We start from the raw sequence: 10,856 nt of genomic DNA on the forward strand, positions 1-10,856 counted from the left end.
AGTTCGAGATCACCCTGGTCAAGATGGTGAAACCCAATCTCTACTAAAAATATAAAAATTAGCCAGGCGCAGTGGCGGGCACCTGTAATCCAGCTACTTGGGAGGCTGAGGCAGGAGAATCGCTTGAATCCGGGAGATGGAGGTTGCAGTGAGCCAAGATCGCACCACTGCACTTTAGCCTGGGTGATAGAGTGAGACTCCGTCTTGAAACAAAAAACAAAAAACAAAAAACAATTTCCTCTCAACCCAGAAAACCTCACCTCGAAGTTAGAAAAAAAAATTATTAATAAATATTAATCCAGAATATACTGTGCATCATGGCCAATTTCCTAACAGATTGCAAAGATATAAAGGATTTTCACCCTTTTATATAGTGAAACACATACAACCCATTATATACATGTTTTCCTTATAAACAATACCTAGTACTTGCTTTAAGAAATGGGAATGCATAAACTCTCTTCTGTTTTCAACAGGGAGAATTATTTCTGATTTTTGACTTGTCTTTCCCCTTATATGTCACACCATAACTTCCATGCTTTTCTTTTTTGTCTTTTATTCTGACTGATTGAATTTACTCTCCTTGAAATGTTATGCATGTATTAATATACAGTGAATGAATTAATCAATACTTAAACTTCTTCCAGAACAGTAAAGGATCTAAAACACTTCCTCCTATTATACCCCTTGTGACATATGAGCATTTTAATAATTTTTATGTGAATATTTTAGCAACCTAATTAAGACTGCATTATAGCTTGTATTCATTCATTGGTAAAATTTGCACACACAACAACTTTTATTTCTCAGATATTTATTTTAGTATCTTTTATCTTTTCCATATTACTGAAGTATATCCTTAAAATTCATTTAGTGGGAATACTTAAGTGGTTGTCTCTAATTTCGTTCATCCAAAATATTTTTTTCTTTTTTAAAATTAGTTTTGCTGGGTTCTTGATTATTTATTGATAAGTATTACAGAATTTTGAGGATATTATATTACTATCTTTTATTTCAGTTAATGTTGTTTTATAGTCTACTGTTGGTTCCTTGCATATGAGTTATCTTTTCCTCTGTCTAGTGTTAAGATAATTTTTTTCCTAAGATCCCTCCTACATTTTGTTTACAAAATAACCCTAACTGGATTTATTTTTAATTATAAGGCTCTGAGTACAATGTGTTCTCTTTATCTGTTGATTCATGCCTACCATCATGTTTTAAGCAAAGGCATGAAGGTTATACTGCCCATTTACCTGACCTTTTAACATTATGAAATTGCCTCCTTTATCACTATAGTAGTCTACTGTGCCTGATACTGTTATAGCCACACAAAGTTTCTTTTGGTTGACATTTGTGTGATGTCATAGATAGAATTTTGCTACCCTCCATAATACCCACAATGATCTTCACCCCATAGTGTCTAGTATAGAGCTATGTTACATTGAATGACAAAAGTGACTTTGTAGAGGTAACTTGTTTAAAAATTTGCTTTATATACAGATAAGGAAGATGTGCTGAAAAGGTACAAATACATGGCACTGGAGACTTATTAATTCTGTCTTCTGGGAATATAGCAGACAGTTGGCTTAGCAGCTCTGAGTGGTGGGCTCAACAGAAGAACAAGCTAATAGAAGTCCTTGGGCTCTGAGGCTCCATTCTAATCAAAGTGCTTCTCCAACCAGAGGACTTCCATTGATCCATAGTCACTTAGACGTTCTTTGTTTGCCATGAGTATGGGACTTCAGTCTTCTGGAAAGATGGCCATGGTGCCTAAACACATCTATGCCTGGCCTCACCTGTGGGTTAGCAAAGGTTTGGGGATTGTATGTGATCTTCTACTATGAAGCCTATCTAAGAGGCCTCTATCTCCTCTCAAACATCTTTTTTATGTCTGTGCTATGTAACATTTCTGGTAAGTGTCTGTGACTCCTTTGCTGCACAGCTATTCACTTTATCTCTTTATAAAGAGGAGTCCTAATTATATTGTTTGGCTTGCTTTACACTTATATTAAAGATTTTATTTGAACAGAGGATTCTCTGGTTTTAGATATTAAAAAAAAAATTTATTAGAAAAGCAAGACCAAATGCAGTGGCTCATTTCAGTAATCCCAGAACTTTGGGAGGCCAAGATGATAGGATTGCTTGATGCCAGGAGTGGAAGAACAGTCTGGGCCACAAAGCAAGATCCCTGTCTCTACCAAAAATTTAAAAATGTAACGAGGCATGGTGGTGGCATGTGCCTGTAGCCCTAGCTATTCAGAGGGATCTCTTGAACCCAGGAATTTGAGGCTTTAGTGAGCTGTGACCATGCCACTGCACTCCAGCCTGGGTGACAGAGGAAGGAAAAAAAAAAAAAAGAAAATCAGAAAAAAGAAGAAAGAAAAGTAGTAACTAGTTTGGTTTGGGGGAGAATTAGTTATAAAACAAAATTATAAAAAAGTAAAATAATGATACCACCACCATCTCCACCAAAAATACTAAAAAAGGTTGTGGGAAAATGGATGCAATAGTCCTTTAAAATAAATACATCAAAAGTAGTGACCGCAGGCTACATATTATTATGTCATCTTTAATAAAATTTGAGGTAAATATTAGGCAATATTTAAGTGTTTGTAAAATAAAAATTATAAGTGCCTGAGATACCCTAAAGCTTCAGGACATTTGACTTCGGAAAAGTTTACTCTGATCACTGTCCATTCATCAATTTAATTGTTTGTGATTTTAGTTTCATGTTGTTTTTAATTGCCAGACAATTGGCAATACTTGTTTAATTGACTATTAGAATCCATGATATTTTATATATATCAACACATTTATCAAATTCTTTTTTCAACATTGCTTCTTATATCCTCATTTTTGCTTGTGAGTTCATTGATTATTTTTTCCTGAAGTATATCTTTTAATTATTATTCAAACCATAATCTACGATTACATTAATCTCCTAAAAATATTATTGATTCACTTATGCTCTTCAGCTACAGAGTTCAGCTGGGTATACAAGTAAGTTGACAGCTACTTTTCCTCAGTAGTTTAAAGATAAATGTCCACACTTTATGGTCTCTGGTGGGATTTCACTAATTAATTTATACATATTTTATTTTCTTCTTGAGCATTACATTCAAGACTTTAATTTTAATGATTCTTTTTCAGTTCAATTTTTTTCAACATTTCTGAATTTTTAAATTATATTTTCATTGTACGTTATCTCCCTTCTTTTTATTATTATACTAATTTAAGCCACAATTATGTATTTCAGGGTTTTTTTTTTTTTTTTGACAGAGTCTTGCTCTGTCACCCAGGCTAGAGTAGCAGTGGCACAATCATAGTCACTGCAGCCTGGAACTCCTGGGCTTACGCAATCCTCTAGCCTCAGCCTCCTGGTATATGCCACCACACCAAGCTAATTTCTTTGTTTTTGAGTGATGGGGTCGCACTGTATTGCCCAGGGTGGTCTCAAACTCCTGGGCTCAAGTATTTCTCTGGCTTTGTTCTCCCAAAGTGCTAGGATTACAAGTGTGAGCCATTATGCCTGGTCCAGATCTTCCTTTACCTCAAGTTCATTTTAGCTCTCTCATGTTGTATGTGTTTTCTTTTTTTTTTTTTTTTCCCCTTGTATGATATAAAATTTTATTTGGAAACTCTTCTTGCACATTTGCTTTCATCTCCCTCCATTCATTCCTATACAAGTGAGGAAAATATAGCTACAGAATGATTTTTTAAAAATTTCATTGGTGTTCTGAGTGTTTGTTGTCTCCAGTACAATTCATCAGCCAATTTTCTTCATCTAGGTCTCTTGAATCATCAGAAATATAAATTGAGATTCCATACCCATGAAGGCATTTTCTCACTGAAGGTATTTTTTAAAAATTACATGAATTTGTTTGAGTTATTTGTAGGTTCTGGATATTAGCCCTTTGTCAGATGAGTAGATTGCAAAAATTTTCTCCCATTCTGTAGGTTGCCTGTTCACTCTGATGGTAGTTTCTTTTGCTGTGCAGAAGCTCTTTAGTTTAATGAGATCCCATTTGTCAATTTTGGCTTTTGCTGCCATTGACTTTGGTGTTTTAGACATGAAGTCTTTGCCCATGCCTATGTCCTGAATGGTACTACCTAGGTTTTCTTCTAGGATTTTTATGGTATTAGGTCTAACATTTAAGTCTTTAATTCATCTTGAATTAATTTTCATATAAGGAGTAAGGAAAGGATCCAGTTTCAGCTTTCTACTAATGGCTAGCCAATTTTCCCAGCACCATTTATTAAATAGGGAATCCTTTCCCCATTTCTTGTTTCTCTCAGGTTTGTCAAAGATCAGATGGCTGTACATGTGTGGTATTATTTCTGAGGACTCTGTTCTGTTCCATTGGTCTATATCTCTGTTTTGGTACCAGTACCATGCTGTTTTGGTTACTGTAGCCTTGTAGTATAGTTTGAAGTCAGGTAGCGTGATGCCTCCAGCTTTGTTCTTTTGACTTAGGATTGTCTTGGAGATGTGGGCTCTTTTTTTTGGTTCAAAGAACTCAAACAAATTTACAAGAAAAAAACAAACAACTCTATCAAAAAGTGGGCAAAGGATATGAACAGACATTTCTCAAAAGAAGACATTCATACAGCCAACAGACACATGAAAAAATGCTCATCATCACTGGCCATCAGAGAAATGCAAATCAAAACCACAATGAGATACCATCTCACACCAGTTAGAATGGCGATCATTAAAAAGTCAGGAAACAACAGGTGCTGGAGAGGATGTGGAGAAATAGGAACACTTTTACACTGTTGGTGGGATTGTAAACTAGTTCAACCATTATGGAAAACAGTATGGCGATTCCTCAAGGATCTAGAACTAGACGTACCATATGACCCAGCCATCCCATTACTGGGTATATACCCAAAGGATTATAAATCGTGCTGCTATAAAGACACATGCACACGTATGTTTATTGTGGCACTATTCACAATAGCAAAGACTTGGAATCAACCCAAATGTCCATCAGTGACAGACTGGATTAAGAAAATGTGGCACATATACACCATGGAATACTATGCAGCCATGAAAAAGGATGAGTTTGTGTCCTTTGTAGGGACATGGATGCAGCTGGAAACCATCATTCTCAGCAAACTATCACAAGAACAGAAAACCAAACACCGCATGTTCTCACTCATAGGTGGGAACTGAACAATGAGATCACTTGGACTCGGGAAGGGAAACATCACACACCAGGGCGTATCATGGGGGGGGACGGGGGAGGGATTGCATTGGGAGTTATACCTGATGTAAATGACGAGTTGATGGGGCTGACGTGTTGATGGGTGCAACACACCAACATGGCACAAGTATACGTATGTAACAAACCTGCACGTTATGCACATGTACCCTAGAACTTAAAGTATAATAATAATAATAAATAAATAAAAAATTACATGAATTTCCAAATTATGACAAGTTTTCCTGACACTTCGTAAAGCCAGTAGGGTCTATGACAATTCCTTTACAAAGGAGAAGTCAACCTTTTTTGTAAATGTCAATAAGTCTTATAAAGGTTAGCCTTTTAAACGCGCTTTAGCAAAGGGTCTTTACTTCTAACAGCCTCCCTTACATGAGCCTAATTCTGCCTTTCCTGTCTTCTAATGAGTATTGTCTTCTAGTTCCTATTGTCATTATCTGATCCTTATGAGTCACCATAGAATTAGTTTATATATTTACCAGTAACTTACATCTCTCTTTATTTATGGAAGTTAGAGGTGTCCTTTCTTTTTTATATATATATAAACCCGTTTGTGGATTAAACATCTTTACCTTTAATCTATGATTTCAACATATTTGTACTTAGAGTGAGGATTGTAGGATGTAAAAAATGGAGGAAAATCTCAGTAGGTCCTGGGATAGGAAAAAATCTGTAAGTAATTTTCTGTATGATATGTGGTGAAGCTTTTAGAATCCCTGTGAAAAAGACAGAAAGACCAAAAAAGGTACCACTTAGTTTTGCAAAGGAAAACCAGGCACAATAATTAGAAGTAGAAGGGGATGACAAACTATGATGTGTAGGAGCTAAAGAACTTGTATAATAATAAAAGGTTAAATCTGGTTTGGTAGAGTTCTGTCTTTCCATACAATGTATATAATTCCTCAGAAAATATTTCTTTCTTAGAATGGATTTAGGCTGTGTTATGCCTGAGAAGTCATATTTATTCTTCTGTAAAAGTGAGTGTTTTCGGTTATATTGTATTGTTTTTGAGCAATTTCAGAAGACTACAGAAACTCTGTGCAGGTCTTTTCTCTACCAGAATCAAGATGAAAGATTGATGAAAGTATCTGCATTGGACTTAATAAGCACTGTCTTGATTGGGCAGATGCCGGTATTATATAAGCTCTTGAGAAACAGGAAATACTTCTGGAGCTTCTCATTCTTTAACTTGGAAAGAGTTTTAAATAGAAACTGTCAATTTACGTTTTGTTTGGTTGAGTTTTTTGTTTTGGTTTTGGTTCTGATTGTGAAAAATCTCTTTCCTTAGATTTTTAAAACTACATGTTAAATTTGGTTAATCAAGAAATAAATATTCATTCTGTCAAATATTTTTGGGACAAGAAATATGACCTGGGAAATTGGATAGTATTTGAGGGTGAGAAGGAAATTTCTTTACTTCCCGCTTCCTCATTCACTCTGAACTACAGTCTGAGCAGATCATGTGTGCTTAAGGGCACCCAAAAGTGAAACTGAATTTTGACACAGAAAGAGTGACAGGACACAAGAAACTCCTTAGATTGTTAGAAGGACGTCTAAGAAGGCCTCACTACTCAATAGTCAACAGAACATTAGTATACTAGAAGCAGCATCACCTGGGAGGTCATTCCCTACCTCTGACCACAAAATCTCCATTTTTCATAAGATTCTAAAATGATTTATAATGAACATTTAGGCTTGAGAACCCTGCTGTAAAAACCCAAGCATGATGTGTCAGAGTTGTAGATCTTAATTTCTGTCATATCCGTTTGCTAATCTTCACTATTTGCATAATCCATTTAATAATATCCTTTTATTATCTTAGAATCTTTAGGAAAGTGCTATTAAATTATCTTGGCCTAGTCTCATAAGGACAGAAGAAAATTAAGCTATGCATGTTCAACTGCTTTGGGTCAGAGTGACAAACTGAGATAAATGTTATTAGAAATCACTATAGTAAGAAACAGGAGCTTTAATAGTCAGTGTTAACTGCCAAAACTGCAGGAGATAATGAGATGCTGCATGGTCAGGACCCATAGATAGAATAGAAAGCATCTTAAGATCAAAAGTAGTTGCACAGAGATCTGCCTGACATGATACTGTATTATATTAATCTTGATATCTTTGTTCCTTGCACACTGTCATAGTGCCTGTTCTTGGGACTGGATAAATGTTTGTTGAATTAAACTGAAATACAGTGACTAAAAGCTCTTGACGTGGTATATTATTTCATATTTTATTCATTTTATTCTTTAGTATAATTATACTAAATCTGGATGTCTGAGTCTTTTACAAATTGATTTTTATTCGACTCTCTGAAGGTTTACACAATAAGCCTATGTTCTTATAATAAAGCAGCCCTAAAATATTGAATTATTTATAATGATAGAACAAGCTCAATTGTCCAACACCTTATTTCTTCTACATGTTAACTCCACTTACATGTTTAAAATAGCTAACCACTAGGTGTCATTTATCCAGATGCTGCATGATTAAGACCACCATACTCTTATCAAGTATACAGGTGTTAATGTCTGTTTTAAAGAGGAGAGAACTCAAGAAGTTCTGTAGAAACTGCTTTCTTTGTCATATCTCAAAGGATATGCTGAGGATCTCAGAGCTGCCACGAGTTGAGAGAAGTGAGCCAAAAAAGACTCATCTGAAGTGTTTGGACAGACGAAATCAATGGTTGCTGATTAAATGAGAAGCACACAGCAAGTACACGGTAAAATAATTAAATAGTAATTGAAAATACCTGCAGAAAGTTTGATTCGAATCTGAGGAACCGACAAAAGTAGCCAGATAATAATAAATGCATTTCTAAAGCCTGTTTAATTTTATCGATGTGCCTTAGTAAATATGTAGTTAGTCTCATTAAAAGAATTAATGTAAATGCATTAAACTTTTCAGAGTAAAAGTAGTGTTTTGGAAAACTTTGGGTGTACCTGAAGTTATTTTCCTTGGGGTTCCATAGGAATGGGTTATTTAACCTATATTTTAGAAATGTATTTAATTATTGTATTCGACTCATGTCGTATTTTGCAAAACTGATAAAGTTAAAATGACATTTTTATTACGTGAATTCCAATTATAGACACACGGATGTTTCAGGCAGCTGTGTTCTGTAAAGAATATTCCAAAATATTGTCTTGAAGCCCAGTGTAATTGAAAATTATATTATTGAACTCTGTCAAAACAAAGGCACCAATCTGTGTAAAATACAAAGTCAAATATATAAGTACATATAAAAAAGAATAAAAATGTTCTAGGCATGATACAAGAAAGTCAAAGATTTGAGAAGCAGCTGAGAATTTCAAATACACTTGGACAAAGGCATCAATCAGCTAATGGCACTTTTACATGCCCAGACAATGAGAGTATTATTAAGACCTCTAATGGTCACAAAATAAACAAATTGTTTCCCACTTAATGAAATTACAGCCTGTGATATGGATATTCAAGGATATGAACAAGAAGACAGAACAAAATGAGCCAAGATTAAGATATATGTATCAGAGACCTGGGGAGAAAGGATGAAAATTACAATCTCAAGAAACAACATAAATAAAGCAGAGCAACTATAACATGGAAGTTTCAGGTAGACAGTCTTAATCGATGATCGATGATTGATTAAGTGAGACATTATTTTTCTGACTTTGAAAATACCAAACACACATACACACACACACACACACACAGAGAGAGAGAGAGAGAGAGAGAGAGAGAGAGAGAGGGAAATTAAGTAACATGCCCAGGGATACACAGAAAACTTTAAATTATTTTCTTAGGTAGATCTTTATATCTTTACATCTACCTAAAATGGTCATCAATTATTTTAGGACTCTAGTAGCAAGGACTGAAAAGAGGAGAAGGCTTAAAGAGGCAGACTTGAAGATTAAGGTCCACAGATGAATTGGGATTGGGGGATTAGTAGTCAGGATATCAGAATTTGGGCAACCATATATGGAGGTCAAAATCTGGCTTCTAAATATAAGTGGAAATGATTTAATTGTTAGCTACACTTTTGAAAACTGGCCTTCTTTTCAGAGATTTTCTGAAGAATGTACTGTCAAACTTGATGTGTTCTATGAAGCTCTGGAGTCAGTTTTGGCTTGGTCATCTTTATCTGTGTGTCCCCAGACATGTTACTTAAAATTCTGTGTGTGTGTGTGTTTTGGTACACCTTCAAAGTCAGAAAAATAATGTCTCACTCACAATTACCTCGAAAGGATTACATGAGATAATATAGTACCTTGTGAATGTCATTATTATGATGCTTTAAAGTGTTTAGTGTAAAACACTGGTAAACACTCTTTATGAAGAAAATTCTGGCATCATTTTCTCCAGAGAAAAAAACCTAATTACGAAAATGTAAGGTAAGCATAGGGAATGAGGGGAAGTGATAACCAGTAGTGATGTTTAGGATGACTTTCTTCTGAGTCAAATAAAACCATCATAGAATGATCAGAATGATGCAATGGAAGCTAAAACTAATGGGAACAACTTAATTCTTACTAGAGTAATAGAGTAAGCAAATAATTTAAAGTTATGTGAGAAATTGTGAAGATTCCAGCCTGTAAAGTAATAGTATAAGCAAAAGTAAAAAAGAGGAAAACTATTAAGAAACCAATAAACCAGGTCCAATGTAGTATATGGTCATGGAGGTCCTAAAAGTCATGTTTTGACTTTTTAAAAAAGTCAAAAAGTTGGCCCCAGGTGAAAATAGGAGTCAAGAAAAAATTGGTAGTGGAAATTTAGGAAGATACATCACAACACAAAAATTCTTTCACAAGGAAAGAATATTGACATGTCCATATTAAAATTTCTAGCTTATTAAGCACTACATCAATCGTAGTTAAGAACATGCATTTCCTCTGTTAAAATTTGATTCCTTTTATGCAATCTCCATGGAGACATATCCTTTTCTTTTTAATGCACAGAGAAATTCTTTAGTTTATCAATCTACTTTTTGATTCCTTCATGACTGATTTGTAGTAATGCATAGATTCCATAATGATGTAACTGTAAGCATTGCTTGATTTACTGAACTAGGTTAACATATTGTTTTATTTATTTAAGCTACAAATATTCTAGGGTAGAAAAAAGCCTCTAAGAAACAAATCTAGCAGGAAGAGTGTTCATTATTACCTAATTTATGACAAAATTATTTGTTAATGCTGATCAAAATATCTGTTATCTTCACATAAAACACTGGAAGTAAAAAATGTATATGAAGTATGTGTTCCCAGCTAGTCGTATTACAATGTTCTTTTGAATCCTTGTAATGAAGAATTATGGGGTCAAATTTTCTGTGTTTAAACTCCAGTGCCAACATATATTAGCTATGTGACCTTAAATAAATGACTCTATTTATGGCTCTGATTCCCAATCTGTAAATTAGGTATCTATTTCAAATGGTTATTATGAGGATTAAATGACATATGTGAACACATTCAAAGAGTCCATGGCACAAAATAAGTACATAACAAATGTTGAATATCATTATTATTTTAGTAATCAAAATGACAATTTTTATTTCCTTGAGATAAGGTGTGGCTCTTTTGCCTAGGTTAGAGTGCAGTGGCATGATCTCTGCTCATTGCCACCTCTGTCTCCCTGGCTGTCGCCATTCTT

Source organism: Macaca fascicularis, chromosome 15, assembly GCF_037993035.2.
Source record: "Macaca fascicularis isolate 582-1 chromosome 15, T2T-MFA8v1.1".
Classification (NCBI taxonomy): Eukaryota; Metazoa; Chordata; class Mammalia; order Primates; family Cercopithecidae; genus Macaca; species Macaca fascicularis.